The sequence below is a fragment of the Ornithorhynchus anatinus genome, chromosome 17 (assembly GCF_004115215.2).
Source record: "Ornithorhynchus anatinus isolate Pmale09 chromosome 17, mOrnAna1.pri.v4, whole genome shotgun sequence".
NCBI lineage: Eukaryota > Metazoa > Chordata > Mammalia > Monotremata > Ornithorhynchidae > Ornithorhynchus > Ornithorhynchus anatinus.
This window is the reverse complement of record NC_041744.1, coordinates 25571283-25591919: the sequence shown is the minus strand read 5'-3', so window position 1 is coordinate 25591919 and position 20637 is coordinate 25571283. Positions and strand designations below refer to the sequence as shown.

The 20637-nt window shown below is 41.6% G+C and overlaps 1 protein-coding gene across 6 annotated transcripts in view; it reads left to right on the top strand.

The window, feature by feature from the left end:
- The first annotated feature begins 1135 nt into the window (after window positions 1–1135).
- The window catches only part of ROBO1 (roundabout guidance receptor 1), a 797263-nt gene continuing 777761 nt past the window's right edge, over window positions 1136–20637 (top strand). For 4 of the 6 annotated variants that reach the window (XM_039914415.1, XM_029082113.2, XM_039914412.1 and 1 more), the window contains exon 1: window positions 1138–1412. The gene's annotated coding sequence lies outside the window, so the exon portion shown is untranslated. Of the gene's footprint in view, window positions 1413–20637 lie in introns of all 6 variants that reach the window. The other 2 variants (XM_039914411.1, XM_039914413.1) reach the window with 2 other exon arrangements.

Genomic DNA, 20637 nt, shown 5'->3' with positions numbered 1-20637 from the left:
TATGTTATTGCAGACTTTGTCATATCAATAAGTATCCTAGATAGAATTTTCTGAGCAGTGTTTTTCCATCTGTCCCTGGTTTGGGGGGTTTTAAGTCTTGATTGGAATTAATGGCCAAGAGTACATGACCCACGTACCTTAAGTTTTTTTTTTCCAGCTTGCTCATCAGTGTTAAAATATTTTGACAAAATAATTAAGGCCCAATATGTTTTATAAGGTTGGTGAGCTTCTCTAATACAATTGCACATTGTTTTAGTGTGTTACCATGGATGTATATAAATTAAAATGCTATTTTGTTATTTGATTAATGATGGAATGATACAGACTGATCACGTAAAAATTGAACAGAGCAGTTAATGGAAAATGTTTAGGGAATAATCATTGAAATATTTCAATTGATTAATTTTTCATTTTTAAATTGTTAAATATTCACCACATACCTGAATAGGAAGTGAGAGAGATCAGATGCACTTTCTGGAAACTGTGTATATCTGCTGCCTTGGGTAAACACATGCACAGAGCAGGCCCACTAACAAAACCAACTGAATGAGAATACTTTTAGTTCTCATAATCTTAGGTCCCCTTACCTTATGCTGCACCACCTTTTGACCCTATTAATTAGAAGGAGGTCTTCTAGAAGTACACACGATACTAGAGTGCCTGAGTGTTTTGCAAGTATAATTGAATAGGTCGGCACTTCCTATTATTACCAAAACTGTGAAGGATAGGCTATCTTAGAGGACAGAGTTTTCACCCAGAGATGTATTGGTGTCAACGTTTCTCATACAATTTCTTTCAAGTTCTTTACATTTGTAGACCCAGCCCACAGTTTGGCCAGTAAATACGGGAATGAAATGATGCTTTGTACTAGTGTAGGGGGTGATGGGGTGTGTGTGTGTGTGTGTGTGTGTACGTACACGAGTGCAGACACACTTTTTTGGCTTAAACACCGCAGCGGGGATTTCAACCCCCGCGGTAACGAATCAATTAAACACGTTTTCTCCCCGCCTCCCTTCTCCAAAGCCTCTTGAATGGTGTTGCTTTGTAGTTTCCAGAGCCAGCGCAGTAGGACCCAGGGGCCTTCGGCAGCCACCAATAGAAGCTCATCCTCGGATCTATTTGTATGCAATGCCGTCTGCTCTGCGCATTAATAGTAATACAGATAACGGGTCTGAAAGAATTCTCTTCTGAACGAGGATTGGATTTTTCCAGGATCCCGGCTCTTGAGAAGAAAGCCGGCTTCATCCTCTCCGGTCCCACCTCCCTCTCCCCGCTCGGCTTTCAAAGTCTTGGCGGCTTTTCTCTCCTTCCCCCGCGCTCGAAAAGAGTCTCTCCCCGCGCAGGAAAGTTGCGGGGCCTGGGTGAAAATCCTCCCACGCCTAGTTTGTCTGCGAACGATCTTATCGTGGAGGGTAAGTCTCCCCACAACCCGGGGCAGGGCCGAAGGGAATCGGGAACGGGCCAACAAGTTTCTTTGCGGGGATGCGGGACCGGCTTGTTCTCCGGGAAGTTGTCGGCAGTGGGGGGCAGGTCGAAAGGTGGGGGGGCGGGTCGAAAAGCGGGGGTTTTGGGGGGGACCGCGCCTGTTCCCCCGACAACTTGGAAGGACCGGCAAGGACCATCCCTCGGGAGGTGACCGATAACCAGACTCGCATCTCGGCTCCGGACTTAGAGCTGCCTTTTTTTCTTTTCCTGCCTGTGGACATAGGATGCGGGTGTGTGCATGCGTGCGCTTGCGGTGTGCGGGTGTGTGCATGCGTGTGCTTGAGGTGTGCGGAGGTGTGCATGCGTGTGCGTGTTTGCGGTGTGCGGGTGTGTGCATGCGTGTGCTTGAGGTGTGCGTGTGCGTGTTTGCGGTGTGCGGCTGTGTGCATGCGTGTGCTTGCGGTTTGCCCGTGTGTGCATGCGTGTGCTGGCGGTGTGCGGGTGTGTGCATGCGTGTGCTTGCGGTGCACGACCGATGCAACTCTGCGGGGGATGTAGAGGCTCAGCCTGCGCCCTGGGCTACGGTCTGGGAGGATAAAATCAAGCTGCAGCCCACTTAGCTAGTGGCGAGAGCCCGGGCTTGAGAGTCGGAGGTCTTAGGTTCGAATCCAGGTTGCGCCACCTGTCTGCTGTGTGACCTTGGGCCAGACACTTAACTTCTCTGTGCTTCGGCGACCTCACCTGTAAAATGGGGTTGGAGAGTGTGAGCCCCACGTGGGGTGACCCTGGTGACCTTGCATCTACCCCAGGCCTTGGCACAGAGTAACGGCTTAACAAATTACCGTCATTATAATTAATAATAAGCTTCGTTTGTATCCCCCGGGCGGGATTGTACGATGCATCTGGCTTGTTTTCGGTCGACTGGTTTCAGCCTGGACGATGACCTCTCGGGGGGAGGGCGGGGGTGCACAAAACTCCAGGTTTTTCCCGGACTCCGAGGGGCTGCGGAGGGAAGCGAGAGGGGCGTTTGGAAGGCGTCGAGGAGGAGCGTTTTGCAGCAAGGTTGGGAGAGGATTCGTGGGGCGAGCAGGAAGGACTCTGCCTAGGACACACACCCCCGTGGGCTCGCATGAATCATTCAGGACTATTTATTGAGCGCTTACTATGGGCAGAGCACTGTACTGAGCGCTGGGAATGTACAATTTAGCAGCAGATAGGGACGACCTAAACAGTCATGAGGCTTGGTGCACGGTAATCGGTCGGTGGCATCGTTGTGCAAATTCTAGGGAAGCCCGGGAGCTTCTGCATTTGTCATGATGGGTCTGTGTTGGGGTGACAGCCTCCTCCTCCTCCTCCTCCTCCACCTCCTCCACCTCCTCCTCCACCTCCTCCACCTCCTCCTCCTCCACCTCCTCCTCCTCCTCCTCCACCTCCTCCTCTTCCACCTCCTCCTCCTCCTCTTCCACCTCCTCTTCCACCTCCCCCTCCACCTCCCGTCCGGCCCAGGGGGCAGGAAGGCCGCCGGGGGCCTGGGGTGGACGGTGGGGGGTCGGTGGACGAAGGGGGTCAGTGGATGGGGGTCGGTGGCAAGGCGACGCTCAGCTCTGCAGTGCAGGCAGAGGGCACAATGGGCAGAGAGCCGACGGGCAGGGGACCGGACAGGGCAGGACTGAGCTGGACCCAGCTGGGCCGTTGCAGGGAGCTGTCCTCCGAGGCTCCTTCGCTGCAGCAGCGGCCTCCCTTCACCCTGCTGCAGTGCTGCAGAGCCAGCGCCTCCGCACCCCCCCCCCCCCCCCCCCCATTGCGGGAAGCCATCCGACCAGTTGTGCAACCAAGGATATCCTGGGGGACAGGAGGCCTCCATTCCCTCGCACACACCCCAAGACTCTCATTTGAAAACCAAGCCGGCCCTGAGTTTGCCTTAGAGTGAGAGGGAGAGAGTGTGTGCAGGTGTGAGACACTTTAGAAATTGATGGTATGCATTCCTGCTCTTCCCTGACATGTCACAGCCGCAAAGGAAGGGAAACAGGCAGCCATAAAGGATTCAGGAAAAAGCCTCCCTACTGGTCTGGTTATTCTGGTGTCCTGCTCATTTAGAGACAGACCTGCAAGATTGAATTGAGGCCCCGAGCAAGACAGCAGGAGGCCTCTGTTCAGAGCCGAGGGGGGCTTAGGAAACTCTCTCGAGGGATTTCAATCATTTGATAAGCAATGACATTTCCACACAGGTCCTGCCTGGGACCCTGCCAGGCCGTACAATGGTGTCGCAAGTTCACATTCTCACCTTCTCATCTCCTGAATCCTTTTCTGAGGCCCTGATGCTGCCTCTGTTTCATTGGTCCCTCCTTACCCTATTTGTTCCTTCGAACTCCTGTAGCATGTTCTAGAGAGATGGAGTGCCAAGCGGCCCTGAAGGTAAGGAAAGAGGATGTGCATTTCCAGGACTCCACAGTGGGTTCCCCAACGTTTGTTGCCTTACCCTGAGCTTCAGTGAGTGACAATACAAAGGAAAAGCTCTCATCTGGGGAAGACAAAGAGCAGTGGTCCGATCACTTTTACCCGAGTTGCACAATCTGGCTCCTTTTAGAACCCTTCCAATAAATAATAAAACATTATGACATTTGTGGTAAGCTTTTGACTTTTGTGCTGAGCGCTGGGTAGACACAAGGCCTTGAGATCCAACACATAGGCCCCGTCCTTTGTTAGACCCAGAGAGGTAAAGTCAGTCAGTCGTATTTTTTTGAGCACTTACTGTGTGCAGAGCTTTTACTAAGTGCTTGGGAGAATACAGTGTAACATTACAACAGACACAGCCCCTGCCCACAATGAGCTTACAGTCCAGAGTGCCTAGCCCGAAGTCACACAGTAGGACAGTGACAGAGCTTGAACTTGAACCCAAGTCCAGTCCAGTCCCCCTTCCACTAAACTTCACTGCCTTTGGCTTTCCTTTCCTACCTGAGTCCAGTTTGAAATGTGGTCTGTCTCAGATGAGGGGCTGGGGAAGGGGAGGCAGAAGAAGGCGGCCCGCTCTGGTTTAGATAGACCCAGGTGGCTTGTCCTAGAAGTAGGTTTGTTTCTGTAGATAGCAGATCAGCCAAGGCCCATTCTATGTCAGAACTGAATTTGTTCTGGAGTCAACCTTGCTGATGGTCTTGGTCTCAGGTTAGAACCAGATGATTGGATATACCTGTAGCAAACCAAATCCCCATTTTGGGCCTTCTGGCCTTCCAGATCACTTGAATAAAACTGGATTGGTCCAGCCCTGATCCAATCCCACACAGGACCAAAACTGACAGGAAGCTAAGGGGAAACTCTGTAATATGTACCCCTCCCTCCAGATCCCCATCTCCCTACTCGCTGTCACTAACACTTTCAACTACTTCTAAATCTGGAGAAAGCAGACACCCTGGATAGGCAGAGGAGGAAGCATCTGCAGTAGATTGGTTTAGATCACAGCTTTGCGGCAATTTCACTCTCGCTTTGTCTCCTCCTGATTGAGATGTAACAGCTGCAAAAGAAGACTCACTAAGTTTTGTTTTCTTTTTCTCTTTTGTTGTTTGTGTTTAGTTGCACTGTAGAACAATGAACACAGTGTTACAAAGGAAAAACATTCTGTTTTGAGAGATAATTAAGATTTATTAGTTGTGTCCATTGAGATGTATCCTATCCAAATCGTACTTTTACAAGCTTAGATAATCAAGGTTCTGGGTCATCAGTTCCCAACTATCATGGCCCTTGACCATATTGTGGTTCTCAGCTGTTGGAAAGTTCCCATTTTGTTACATGCCAGCAGTGGACATATTTGGGATTAATTTTATTTACAGAGGAATGCAAATGTCCATGAGCAGTAACACAACAGAGAGGAATGGTGCACTGGGATTGGTCTAATGAAGTGAATCATTTCAAATTACAGCACAAGTTGTGGTGAGTTTTAAAGTAAAAAGCATGGCAACTCCTTGGTAGCTTGATGAGTGAGCAGATGCACAGCACCATTTGAAATGGAACTTAAGGTGAAATCCCATTCAATCAGCCGGAGAACAAATTTCTCTGTGTTCATCCATTCCATGGTAATTATTGAGTGCTTACTGTGTGCAGAGCTATACTAAACTATGTACTATGTAGAAAGGCAGTGATATTCTCCTCTTCTAAACCCTGTAATATCAGAAGAGAAATGGAAACGTATAAGCAAGCTAAGATCACTACGTGGTGATAATTTAATTACCCAGTGCAGCTTATAAAATTGTTATTGTCAACTTTTCTAGATCTCCCTATAGCATACTAACTAATCACATTTTAAAGGAGGTTATCATGATGAAATAATAGATGTGACATTCTAATTGTAAGGCTGAGTTCATTTACTTCCAGTGAAATCAGGCCTATCATCATAATCACCACTGAAATGTGCAGTGCTGACGAATCTATAAGGAGCTATGGAATCAATGCTGAGTATCCTAGTTAGCTGTCGGGTGCCATACCTAGTTACAGTTCCTGGAGGCTGGTGAGGCAGGGTCTGTTACAGATCCAGTTCAAATAGTCACACAAGGTTGTCTCCAGCATTTTGTAACCATCCTGTATTACCCAGCAGTCCAGGAAGTCCCCTCTTTATCCTTACAGAGCTCTGTGGGGACTACAGTCTGGAAATGCTACTCAGACTGAGAGCCCTATGTTGGATAGGGACTGTGTCTAACTTGATTATCTTTAATCTAGCCCAGGGCTTAGTATAGTTCTTGGCACAAAGCAAGTGGTTAACATTTATCTGAATAATAAAAAAATTGGTGTGTTGGAAAGGAGGATTTCCCAGAAGCTCATTTGTAGCTGGGATTGTGGGCCTTGCAGATCCCAACATGGTGGCTTAGGTCTCCAGTCGACCTCCAGAAATGCTGTATTGGGTTCAGGGTTCGATGAATCCAGAAGACATTTGGTTGGATATTTGTCCATAAGCCTATGTACCTACCTGCGAGGGAGGTAGAGCCTTTTCCTTGACTCTCAGGAATATCTTGCGAGATGTTAATAATTCCTGTGGGCCTCTTTCCTTGGAAGTATCACCCAGTGGTCTTAGGCTTTTTATGTGTTATCTAGACTTCATAGTGGAGAAAGTTGTAACCCTACTGGGACTCCACACTTTGGAACAGCAACCAGTGTACTGTGTCCCTTCACCCATGAACTGAACATTTCAAGGTAAAACTTCTACAGAATAATACTGGTCTGTCATTGTTGTAAGCACATTGGTTTATTTGGAGGGCTGAAGGGAGCACTCCTACCTTTCTGAAACTATAGGGAACATACAGAGTAAATATTCACTCTTCCTTACTCTCCTAACCATTCCCCTACTCCTGCTCTCCTGTTCCCCTACTCCCTTTCCTCTACTCCCACTCTCCCTTTTCCCTATTTCCTATCCCTTCTGTGTTGCTTTTGCACTTGTATCTGCACCATTTATGAACTTGATATTCTCCATCCTCAGCAACACAGCACTTAGGTTAACATTTGTCATCACATATCAGTACTTACGTTACTTACTGGTAATTTATTTCAATATCTCTCTTCCCTCTGTAGTCTGTGTCTAGTGGTCAGGAAACCTATCTACCAACTCTGTTGTATTGTACTCTCCCAAGCACTTTGTATAGTAATTTGCACCTAGTCAGTGCCCAGTAAATACCACTGATTTATTCATTTAAAGATGTGGCTGTTCTGCAGATCCAGGGAGTTGCCCTGGTAGGGAAGTCAGGAGTGCTCAGATCACTCAAATACACCGAGGAGCCTCCCAGCAGCTCACAAAGCCCATTTTGGACTTGTCTTCTGTAAATTGGGATATGGCTATCAGAAAGCTTGCTTGCAACATAAAACAAAGTTAATATTCCTATTGGGTTTGCAAATGGGGTGGAGTTTCCATAAACTCTGAAGGAAGTTGAAAGCACATACTTTTAAATCTTCTAACTTTCTACTGCCATTGTAGCTATCCAAGTGAGAGATGAGCAGGATTCTTTTTTTTACTTCATGTTTGAGGAAAAAGACCTTGTTTGCACAACCAATCTTGGCTATTTTGCCTTTTTTCCTGGTTAGTTTTTCTTTTGTTTTTTTAAGAATGTGTAACTAAATTTCTTGTTGTTCATAAAAGGGAAAGCAAGATGAGTAGGGGTGTGGAGAAGTTTCCTTAAGAGGATAGTTTGAAATAGTAAGAAACTGTAGTCTGAGAGGTACAAGCTAAGAGGGAGCATCATTGAAGTTTCCCGGTTCATGGAGGAGGTGGCCAGGATGAATCATATCCCATAACATCAAGATGAGGGTCACCCTATTGATACATGAACAAGGTAGTGTCTAAAGCAAGCCTAAGGAAACACTGCTTCCTCAAGTGGAAGGTGTTTAAAATCTATTACCATAGAAAATTATGCAGGCTATACAAAAAAGGAAACTCAAATGGGATTTGCAGAAGTACAAGGATGAGGAGCCCATAATGGATTAGTACTGGCCGCCTTGTTGATGGCCCATCTCGTCCCAGAGGCCTTTCCTGACTAAGCCCTCATTCCCCTGCGTTGCCCTGATTTGCTCCCTTTATTCACTCTTTCATCAGCCCCATAGTAGGTATGTACTTATATGTAATGTATATTACTTTCTGTCTCCGCCTCTAGATTGTAAGCTCATTTTGAGCAAGCAATGTATCTATTGACTCTATTGTATTGATCTATTGTACTACCCCAAGTGCTTAGTACAGTACTCTGAACTCATTGTTCAATAAATACAACTGATTGATTATTTCAGTTATTCTTAAACATCTTGGCACCCAAGCCTGCTTTAATGTGATGAGATCACTCTCCATTTGTCCAGATATGAATGCACTGATGGGTTTTCAGGCCTATTCACCCAACTAGCTAGATAAAACTGGGCCTCTGGCAACTGCATTTCTGAACCCTTCCCCTTCTTCCCTTACTCTACCAAATGTGTTGAAATTTAAATGAAAAAATTGTGAAAAAACTTGGAAAGGTGCTGTATTCAGTATTATGAGTAATAACAGCAGTGTGGTATTCACTCATTTACTTTATTTTAAAAACCTCGACACCCAGAATATTTTGCCATAAACATAGAGCTGCTTTTGACTGCCTCCTTTGCTCAGACTAATCTTCAGCCTGGCACTTCCTACAGAGGCACAGTTTAGGGCTGAGGAAGCAAACAAATGATAACCATTCTTCTATCTGCCCAGCCAGGTCCTTTACATCCCCCCTAAAGTACTTTTTCTAAGATCACCATTATCTGAGTGTTCAGAAACTCAGCTTCCAGCCAGCTGTGAGCACAGTCTATTAGGGGGATGTGGATGGGAGCAAAGGAAGCCCCCTATTAATTTAAGGGTAAGGCAAGGGAGGTTCAAGGTATCACACTGGACTGGGATTCTGAGGTTCAAGGTAACACACTGGACTGGGAATCTCTCCTTGCAGGACTCCTCCAGTAGTAGGTCACTGACTCTGAGGAACATTCACTTTCATGCCACCAGTATTCAAGAGAGTGCAGCACATATTCTGGGGAGAACTGAAAGCTGGCAGAATTTATATTATTTAATTATTCATGCTGTTTTCTAACCAACAATAAATGTTGATCTTAAATCAATTTGGTTAGCACAAAGTAATCCAAACACTGCTGTTTACCCACACTAAATTTCTGCTTGCAAAGACTAGAAATTCAGTGTAATTATCTTTTATTTGCCAGACAGATAAAAATGGGCACTTCAGAATGTATTTTGAAATAGTTCCAGTAGAATCTGAATCATGAGGCTGGTAGTGGACTGATCTACAGCAAACTGATTTGTGGCTGGAGATTTAGTGACTGAAAGGAGAACCACTTCCATTAGTCAGTTCACTTCCATGGGCTAGAACGAATAAGCTAGGAACCCAAATCCAGGGCACAGATTGTAGTTTACCTTGCTCTATTACATCCTGGTGGCCTAAGGAAATTTAGGCAGGGTAACAGTTCAGGCTCTGGGGAGTCATGGGCTCGTTGTTATTTATTCAATTTTATTTCAAAAATCAAATAATACATTGCTCAATTCTAACCTGGGTAAAAGAATGAAATTTGCTGGGAGGTATTTGATACCCATTGTAACAACCATCAATTTTAACTGGTCTTACACAGAACCAATGTTCATAAGAAAGACACACTTTTGTAGTTGGTAAGAGGCTACTACTGAGACACATAGAGGTTAAAAATGATGAGAGGAAATAAGGATTCCTTAAAACGTTTTCAAGACTATCTTATTGCTTTTTTTATAACACTGTAGGCAATAATATGAATTGCTCTGAATATCAGTTGACAAAAGGCTATAATTCTAGATATGGACCAGGCTCTGTGCATACTAAGTTTTGACCCACACACTGCCTCCCCACCCTGCCCCACAAACACACACACCCCAAACTCATCCTCAAAGGGTAGGTAAATGAGTACCTACCCTTTGCAGGGTATGGTACCAGGCATTAGGACAATACAGTAGAAGTAGAGACGTAGAGGCAATGTTGTCTGCCCATCATGAGAATAGAATATATGAGGAGACACAGAAACATGGGAATTATAAACATAAAACAGGAACAAAAAGGATATATAGTTAAAACTAATGAATGAAGGTTGGCAAAAACAAATGCATTAAAGGTATACTCTGATTCCATAGATTGGCTGATGTGTTATATTTAGTGCTGGGGTAAGTAGATATAGGCTAATCAGGTTAGACACATTCCATGTTCAACATGGGATTCACAGTATTAATCCCCCCTTGTACAGATAACGTAATAGAGGTAACTAAGTCACTTGCCCAAGGTCACACAGCAAACAATTGGTGCAGTCAGGATTAGAACCCAGATATTCTGACTCCCATGCCCATGCTTCTTTATCCACTATCCCATGCTGCTTCCCAACAAAGTTAATCTGGATTGAGATGTTATAATATCAGCTTTCTATTGGACAGAATATTCAAGTCAAATATATATTTGTATATGTATTTCTACATGTGCATACACACACATATGCATACACATAAATGAAGTGGTGATTTGGGCCTGAATTATCCAAACTCCCACTTCAGTTTGCCCTTTTCCCCAAATTTCTTTTTGTTTTGAGTGGCGTTTATTGAAACTGAAATTCCTCCACATCAGCCTTAAAGCTCTCAGTGAGCTTGCCCCCTTGTACCTTTCCTTTCTACTGCAACCCAACCTGCCCATTTTGTTGTTGTGCCACCAGGTTGCTTGTAGTGCTCCTGTCTCCTCTGTCTCACCACCAACCCCTTTCACATCCTCACTCTGGGCTGGAACTCCATCTCCTCCATGTGCATCAGACCACCACTCCCCACCACCTTCATATCTTTATCAGGGTCACATCTCCAATGCTCTGGGCATGTCACTCCCCTCCTCAAAAACCTCCAGTGGTTGCCTATCAACCTTCATATGAAGCAAAAGCTCCTCACTCTTGGCTTCAAAGCTCTCCATCACCTTGACCCCTCCTACCTCACCTTCCTTCTCTCCTACAGCCCACCCACCCCGTACACTCCATTGCTTTGCTGCTAACCTCCTCACTGTGCCTTGTTCTCCCCTGTCCCGCTATTGATCCCTGGCCCATGTCCTACCACTAGCCGGAATGCTCTCCCTCCTCACATCTGCCCAGCTAACTCTCTTCCCCTCTTCAAAGCCTACTGAGAGCTCATCTGCTCCAGGAGGCCTTCCCAGACTGAACCCTCCCTTTTCTTCTGCCCCTTCTCCCCTCCCCATTACCCCTACTCCCTCTGCTCTATCCCCTTCCCCTTCCCACAGCACTTATGTATATTTGTGTATATATTTCTCTATTAATGATGCATATATATCTATGATTCTATTTTGATGGTATTGATGCTCGACTACTTGTTTTGCTGTCTGTCTCCCCCTTTTAGACTGTGTGCCCATTGTTGGGAAGGGATTGTCTCTGTTGCCAAATTGTACATTCCAAGTGCTTAGTACAAGTGCTCTGCACACAGTAAGTGCTCAATAAATATGTTTGAATGAATGAGTGTCCATGAGGCCCTCCCCAATTAAGTCCTGTAACTGACTCCCTCCTCATTATGTATCAACTCAGTATTTGGAGTTTTATCCTTGAGCTTCACCTTGTATTCATCTGATCATCAAACCCACAGCAATTAGGTATATTTTCATAATTTAATAATAATAACCATTATTATTATGGTATTTTCTGGACATATACTAAGTGTCAAGCACTGTTCTAAGCACTGGAATAAATACAAGTCAGTCAGGTTAGTCACAGTCCCTGACCCACACTGGGCTCACACTTTTAATCCCCATTTTTATAGATGAGGTAATTGAGGCCCTGAGAAGTAAAGTGATTTGCCCAAGGTCACCAGCAGAAATGCAACAGAGCTGGGATTAGAACCCATGGTTTATGACTTCCAAGCCTGTGCTCTGTCCAGGAAGGCCCGCTGCTTCACAGTCATTGTGTAACTTCTGCAATGCTTATAGTTCTTTTCTCACAGTCTCTACCATAAGAGTACATCCTGCTGGATTAATTGCAGAGTCTCTATTCATAATTATATTATGTTTGTAGACATAATAATGTCTGTCTTCCCCTCTAGATTGTGAATTTATTTGGATTTGTAAATTTATTTGGGGTACGGATTGAGGCTACCAATACTGTTCCCTTGTGCTCTCCCCAGCACTCAGTACTCTGCACACAGGAAACACTCGATTGGTTGACTCTGCAACCTCTTCAAGATTATTTAAGAGTAAGTTCTGTTTACCTCCCACTGACACAGAAACACTAAGGAATAATTACATTATCTTGCTAACCAGTACTACCATGAAAGAGAGGGAAAGGATGGTGCATCCCTATTCATATCTGGATTGTTTATCAAATAAATTGACTGTGGCCCAGATTGTGGCAGATAACAGCCAATTGTAGTGGAGCAGCAAACAGTCTTTGTAGCAGGAGTCACATTTATAGAATCATAAAATTATACAGCTTGGAGGAAATTGAAAGTTCCTTAAGGCTAAACCCCATGCAGGTGAGGATCTAAACTGTAAAGGTCAGTTTGTTGCCTGTTCTTGTTTCAACAAGCTCCAATATGTTAGTAGCTTGATAACTTATTTTTTGTATTGCATCAAACTCTCCTATTTTGTTTTTATATCTAAAAGGAACAAAAACTTGAAGATGGGAGGCTAATATTTGGTGCATAGAGCATTTTCCAAAGCTACAAGGCTGCCCTTGTTGACCTAGAACTCAAAGTATAATTAGGGCAATATTTTGTTTCTTTAAGTTTTCTTTGGATAAGTCCTTAACTGTATACTCTGACTGGAATGTAAAATACTTATCCTCTTGAGGATCTAGATTAAGCAAAGCAAGTGTTTTTTAAAAAAAATTTTTGTATATATTCATTAATTTCAGTAATTGACATTCACTAATCAAATGCAAGAGTAGTGTACTGTAATACTGAATTAAGATTTTTAAGGAGAAAAGGAACCAATAAATTAAAAATTAAGGTCCCTTGAAAGAGTGAGCCCAGCGCTCAGCTCATATTTTCATCATGTGCTTTCTTTGCATGCTTTGAAATGCTTTGACCTTGTACATAATGGTAGCTTATGGGACTGGTATAATATATACCAGGTGCTGATGTTTGGGTTGCTATGGTAACCATAATTTTGACTTCTGTACCTGCAAAATTGAAACTACTTACCCCATCACATTAAGGTAGTGTTTTCATTTTCTTCCCCTAGTTACTTTTAAAATTGAAGGAAACAAAAAGTGTGAGATGTCCAAAAAATTATTTAACTATGGTTCTTGCAATATATCTAGGGGATTATACAAACATTCCTAGTAATTTGCCAGTGTTATCATGTGGAAGTTGTTTGGATTTTGCACAGTTCATTCAATTACAAATGTTCTGAAAGTTCACAGAGGGGAATGATATTTGTACCCTTCTGATTTAATTTATTCAGGGGAGCAGAGGAGTACAGATCTGAAAGGATGAAGGTCATCAAGTAATGAATATGCCAGTGCATTCCAGGCGGGCTTTCTCTTCATGAATTGCTAATTAGTCCCTGAGGACTTTTTTAGTAATAAATTGAAATGTCTAAATTTCCTCTCAGAAAATGGTGTTTCTGTAGAGTATCAACTTTGTACAATGTCTGTCTTAGATATTCACAACATAGAGGAGAAAACAAAGATTGCTCTAGAAATTGGGAAACAAATGCAGTAGTGCATTAATTGGAAATCTTTACATGCTCACATGTAGGAAGGATTGTTAACCACACAATCTTCTATCAGAAATATCCTCTCACACTCACAGTCCAATAAAATATTAAGATCGGGAATATAATTTTCTACCTCCAAAACCATAGAAATATATATTCAATATTTGATGTTTGTGTTTATCCATACAATTACTGAACAGATATATATACATATTTTGGCCAAAATCCACACATTTTGGGAGTGGCTCTCCATTCACCAATATTGTTCTATGTTTCTGCAGATAAAGAAATGACAAAGATGGGTATAAGAATATATGTGATAATACTGACTGGCATCAACACAATTCAGGAAACTGTGATTTAATTAGAGAAGACTCCCTGCAAGAGGTGGAGGACTAGAACAGATTCAAAGATAGGAAAAGCTATGGTTGCTGTGAAACTCTCCTAGAGTTACATGCCCCCAAATTTATGCAACAGAGTCCATGTATGTGTGGGTGTGTGTGTTTTCCAAGAAGATTTCTGAAATGGTCTCTGTATTACAGTGCTACAATACTTGTAGTATTGTACACCTTAATTTAGTTTGATAATTTCCTCTAGAATGTGAGCCCTCCAGATAGAGCTCGTTGTGGGCAGGGAATGTATCTGTTGTACTCTCCCAAGTGCTTAATACAATGTTTTGCACCCAATAAACATGATTGAATGAATAACTTTCTCAAAAAAGTATAACATCAATGAGATCATAGTGGGAATTGAGGCTACCAATCATCAAATTGAGACTGTTTGTTACTCAGAAGGAAATGATTGCAGTATTCACACCTTATACCTTTCCCTTGGAGTGCAAATGTGCCTACAGACCTTATAGTCTAACTGGAAGGCTGGAGACTAATCTCAGCATGGATGAGCAGCAAATGTTGGAGGATAATTGGATCTGCCGGCTAAAGCAGTGAGAATGTTAAGGGTTTTGTGTGGAAGATTGATTTGGTAGTTATTTTATATTGTGCTTGTTTAAAATTGGTGTAATATTTGTTTTCCTTTTAATAGACATTTGTATTGCAAATTACCAGTTAATTTTTAAAAGTGATCTAAATGATCCATTACCCCTAATAGCCTTTAATGATTCATAAAAAATGTTTCTGTGTGTTGGGAAAATCATTTAGTGAAGATGCTGGACATCATTATGCCACTGTGTACTGTAGATTTAAAAAAAATTAGCATTAGCATTTATTTTAGTTGTGAAAGTACATGCCCACTTATTTAAAACTATAGTAAAACCTGTAGGAGCATTGTTACTCTCCCTGGAAGGTAGGTGAGAATTCATTCAATTGTATTGAGTGCTTACTGTGTGCAGAGCACTGAACTAAGTGCTTGGAAAATACAATTCGGCAACAGATAGAGACAATCCCTACCCAACAATGGGCTCACAGTCTAGAAATGACTCTTGTTCTTGAACAGGGTGCCCTCTAGATATTTAGAGAAACCGCATGTGAAGGTTATGGGTAAATAAGTTCCATCCTATCTTAGGCTATGTTGGACAACATGATTTCTGTTTCAGGTTATCCATCAGTGATCAGATAAGACAGGGGGGCTCAGTCTTAATCCCCATTTTACAGATGAGATAACTGAGGCATAGATAAATTAAGTGACTTGTCCAAAGTCACACTGCTGACAAGGGGCTGAATGTGGATTTGAACCCATGACCTCTGAATCCCAAGCCCATGCTCTTTATACTCAGCCACGCTGTTTCTCTTGAAAGTGAGGAGTGAAAAATTGAAATTATTTTGGTGATTTATAGGTGGGGTTGAAGAAGAAGAATAAAATATCTGCCCAATTTCTAAAGGCAGCGCTATAAGGTTAAAAGCTAATGATTTCCACTTTTTACAGTCACCTTATCAATTTGCAGAATTGTGCTGTATTCTGTCAATAACTAATATTAGAGACTTTATCTGTCTATGAATGTGAATATATCCACTTTGTCCATATAAGCAAAACAGTGTATTCTTCTGGGCTTGCTGCTCTTAGAGGTTAGCATCGTCTCCCTCCACCTGCCTATCACCCTGGACTGAAGGCCCATGGCATTAATGGGTTCAGATGGGAGGTAACATTAGCAAATGATGGTAGATATTTTTCCTCATTCAGTATTTATGTGGTCTGTAGTCTTACCTATAAAAATAACTGCTTATCAAGGGAGAGAAATTACAGTTCAGGATTAGAAACTGGTATAACGATGGACATATCCAAATCAGGTAAATGTCTTATGGCCTTGTCTATCACTGCATGCACTTTTTCATCCTTCAGCATAATTACTACTGGAAAAGGCTAGAATACTCTGAGAGCAGAAAAGAGATTGGATTTAATAGCAAATAATCATTTCTAATCTAAGGCATCTTTTTTCTTAAAAAGAGGGTGGATAATGGGTGCAAACCGCTGATAATAACATTAACAGCTCAAAAGAGAACATTTTGATTCCTTACTCCTCTTTCAAATGCCATCCACAAACTACAAAAGGCAAGGTGGAATTCTTGGGTATTACAGTCCCTAGCACTGAATGTTGCCCCTGAAGCAGAGATAAATTTTTTCAATTACATTCATTTAGATGAATTCCATGTAAACCTGTCTAATATCATAGCCAAATTACTACCATTGATAATAGTAATGATAATTGTGATATTTTTGTTAAACTCTTCCTATATGCCAAGCACTATACTATGTGTTTGGGTAGATAGAAGATAATCAGGTCCCCCATAGGTTTCACACTGTAAATGAGTCGGAGGCGAGCAGGTACTGAATTCCTATTTGTGGGTGGGTTTCACTAATATGCACCTACAATCTATGGACAGAGATGGAAGTGTTATTCTTTGTAATGCTCTGCAAGCTCAAATCGGGAACATTGACATTTAGCATTCCTCTTTTTTTCTTTCAATAATAAGAGAAGGGATAATAAGTACTAAATGGAATTTGACTCATTTTTAATGGCTATGCTCTGAACATTAATTCTGCTTTGAAGGTTCCTTTTTCTTAGGTATTTTCTTGTTAGGAAGGAAATAAAATATCTCACTTCGAGTGTACCTCAAGAATAGTAGAAAAGCTGTAGCTTGTCAGGTCTGAATTTTATCAGTAAAACCCACATATTGCAAGCCCTGCAGGCACAAATAATAATGTCCTATGTTTCTTAGGGAAGTTATATGCTCTGTCAGCATAACCTGTGAAGATTGGATCCACTGAGCGTCCCATGAATCAGGCAGTCTGCTTCACCAGAATAGCCTCAAGGGTTGTACTGGTTAACAACTCTACCAGCAAGGTGTTCACAGCGGTCCTAACTTTTATGACCGCCGTAGGAGTTTCAGGCTCCACTGACAGTGATGGAAATGCTCAGGGCTTAAAAGTAACAAAGATTTTTCAATGTTTCACATATCAAATACCTTACTTAGCTACAGGGACTCCTCTATATTGCCCATTGCATCCCACACAGGAGAGATTATTGGCATCTTAATATGGGACTTCACATACCCTGCTACTCATTGCTTGGGTTACCTTCCTTCAAACCTCCATTATGAAGTTATAAGATTATTGTAAAATTGGGACAAACTCAGGTGCTCTTCTGTATGGTGAATACTCCCAACCAGAGAGTAACACTGCCAATTGAATATGGATGACAAAGGCATATATTTGTATTTATGGGGTGTAAGCTCATTAAGGGCAAGGAATATGTCAGCTAATTCTGTTGTATAGTACCTCCCAAGTGTTTATTATAGTGCTTGGCACATAGTAAGTGCTCAATAAAGACCATTGATTGATATTTTGAAATACTATTTTAACAGGCGCTTTAGACTTTTGTAGAAAAGTTGTCATTTTAATTTCAAACATTAAGATCTCAACAGGACAAATAAGGACTCTAATTTACTAAGAACAATTGGTTTTTGCTATGCTGTCTTAAGAAGGTGATGTCCTAGACAATTTCCACACTGCATTTTCTCAGAGGCTTTTACTTAACCAATTCAAATTACAAAACAATGTTTATAACTCCCAGCTTGTAAGCTGGCAGAGAAAACATGAGCCAAGAAATGAAATAATTTTGTGTGGTAGTATTTCTTTATTAGTCCCAATCACTCTGTAATTAAATTTACATATGCAGTAATAAAATCCACCAGGCCATCAGCTGATGCACATTTAGCCTCTGGACTCAGTGACATTTAATTAGTCTGCAGCCGACAAATGCCAGCCTTCCCTTTTATTGACAGCGGATTTTTTTTTTTTGCTTTTTATGTGTTCTCTTTTGTCTGTCTCTTTCCTAATCCCCTCCCCCTTTCCACATCCTGCCCACTACATCCCTCTGCCCTTCACACTACTATGATGTAACTGGAAAGACTGTACAACATTCAGAAATAGAGAATATGGGCATTGTAACTAAATGTGGTAGCAGTAGTACAAGTGGCATTTGCCTTTTGAAAATTTTTTAAGGTATTTAAGCACTCACTGTGTGCCAGGCATTGTATAAAGAGCTGGGGTCAGTAGAAGATTATCAGGTTGGACAGAGTCCATGTCCAGTTGGGCTTTACAGTCTTTATTCCCATTTTACAGATGAGATAACTGAGGCAAAGAGAAGTGCTTTGCCCAAGATCTTGCAGCAGACAAGAAACAGAACCGGAGTCTCCCAGGTCTGTGCTCTTTCTACAAGACCATGCAGCTTCTCAAATGTGCATTTGAACACACATTCATTCACTCACTTAATTTGGTTGTCATCATTGTACTATCTATATTGACATAAATAAAGAAATCTTAAAACTAAATTATTCCAGTTTTCCAAGTTTAAAACATAAGTATGAGTAAAAGTCAGTTACTTCTGCTACATACATTCCCCATCTTATACCACAGGCTTTATTGATTGGTTTTGTTTAATTTATGCCAGCGAGTAAACACAGCACCTGAGGCATAATTCTCTAGTGGATCATGTACACTGACTTTTTACCATTCTTGCTTTTTTACCTACTAAGCTTTTTGCTGCTAGGTACAATATTTTTCAGTCTAGCCACGGACTTTACCCATTGCTGTAATGACAGGTCATTTACAGCAAACCCATGTTTCTCTGCAGTGATGTCTCTGTAAGTGACATCTTATCAATGGCAATTCAATTAGTCATCCCTAAGACTTTGAGATGGAGCTTACATTCAGGCATGATTCTCTCTTCAAATTTGCATCTGAAATGCTGATATATGTTCTTCTGTTGTACTCTTATTTTCAATATTTCATTCATTTTAAAGGCAGTAATGTGGATTTTTGGTGTCTATACCATTGCTCTCAAATTCTGGTTTCTTTGTATTCTTTCTTAAAGTGGGAAAGCCAGTTACCTGATTTGGAATAGTGATTAGGAATTTTCCCTAATCTTTCTTGGGTTTGGGGAGAAAGCTAATCAAACTGGTGATCATTTAGAATGCTAAAGAACTCAAATTTAACATGATTGAAAGTCAACACCTTCATATTAAAAAATGTTATGAATAAAATAAGTCAAAGTAATTCTTTTCTAAATCTAATCAATCAAGTGAAATAAGAGCTGAATTAAGTTTTCTCTAATTTTATTAAAGACAATCCTCATGAATATTTAAATTGCATTTTAAAGGGTAAAATTAATCCATTTTTAAGTACAATTTCCAGATCAGGATGGTATAATGATATGTACTACAGTTGGTCTCTGCTAAATGTTCACAGTCAGGGTACATTTCTTAGAATCTAAGTAGCAATAGCTCTTTAATTGTTTGTTAAAAAAGAGAGTGTGACCCATAATTCCGTGGACTACAAATTTTGGCTCTGGTTTACCGTACCAAGTGGTACCATTGCATATTTAGATGCTGGATAATAGATGCTGTAAAGAAATACAGAACTAGGGCTAAATTCACCTTAAAATACAAATATTTATGTTAATTTTTTAAAATCACACTGCTTCCTATGCAGAGCTCCTTTAATCCTGTTATGTCTCCTATCTGTAATTTGTGTCTGCCTTCCTGTCTAGACTGTAAACTCCTTGTGGGAACAGATCTGTCTACCAGTTCTAGCAAATTGTACTCTCCAAAGGCTTATTACAGTGCTTCCCATTCAATATACCCTCAATAAATACCATTTGTTGATGGATTGATTGATTCTGTGTCTTTCAATTATCTCTAAAGACACACAGCCATGAACAGATTGCCACCACCATTCTAGAAATGCAGTGCTAATTTGGGGAAGGGGATATAAAAGAAATACTATCTGAAATAATTTAGAAAGGACAAGAGGATGTAAAAAGTAATGAAAATAAATGGCAAAAAAAAAACTGCATGAAATGCCTTTGGGATAATTTTTTTTTTTTAGGTTGGAAGGTGTTTTCTTCATTCCATGTATTGTTTTCTGGACACTTAAATTAAGCACTTTAGTATATATTTTGCTTGGAAATGTTCAGTAAATTTCTAGTCAAAGATTTTAAACTGCTGAATGTTTTATTTGCTTTCTCTGGTCCAATTGAAAGATAGGTTAATGAGGTAGAAGATCAGAAGCACAGGAATGCCAAAGAAAATAAGATAATTCATAGGGAGACAAGTTGACTTGTATTACCCTCCTGTGTTAAACCTAATTTTTTATTCCATAGATTTATGGTTGATTTTAATGGAAGGAGAAAAAAAGAGATTGCAAAACATAATTCATTTCTTCACCAAGGGGTGTCATCCTTCTACAAGGAAACCTTGAGTGATTAGCATATCCATTGAGTGGACCTGGAATTCTTCTATGGTTTCCAGTGACACACTTTTTTTTTTTTCTAACAGAGAGCAAGGTGGCTGGCCTTCAACTGCCTAATGTCTATAGCTGAAGAATGGGTAATAGTCTGACACAAACAAATCACATCCCATTGACTCCTTTGAGCGTGCTGTTTTGCTTTATGTTAGAGCTACTTGCTCCATCAGAATGGCAAGGAGGTGACATGGGAGGCTGTGTATCTTGAAAAACTGATCTGAGATGGTTAAGCTTCAACCCACTCTCTCAT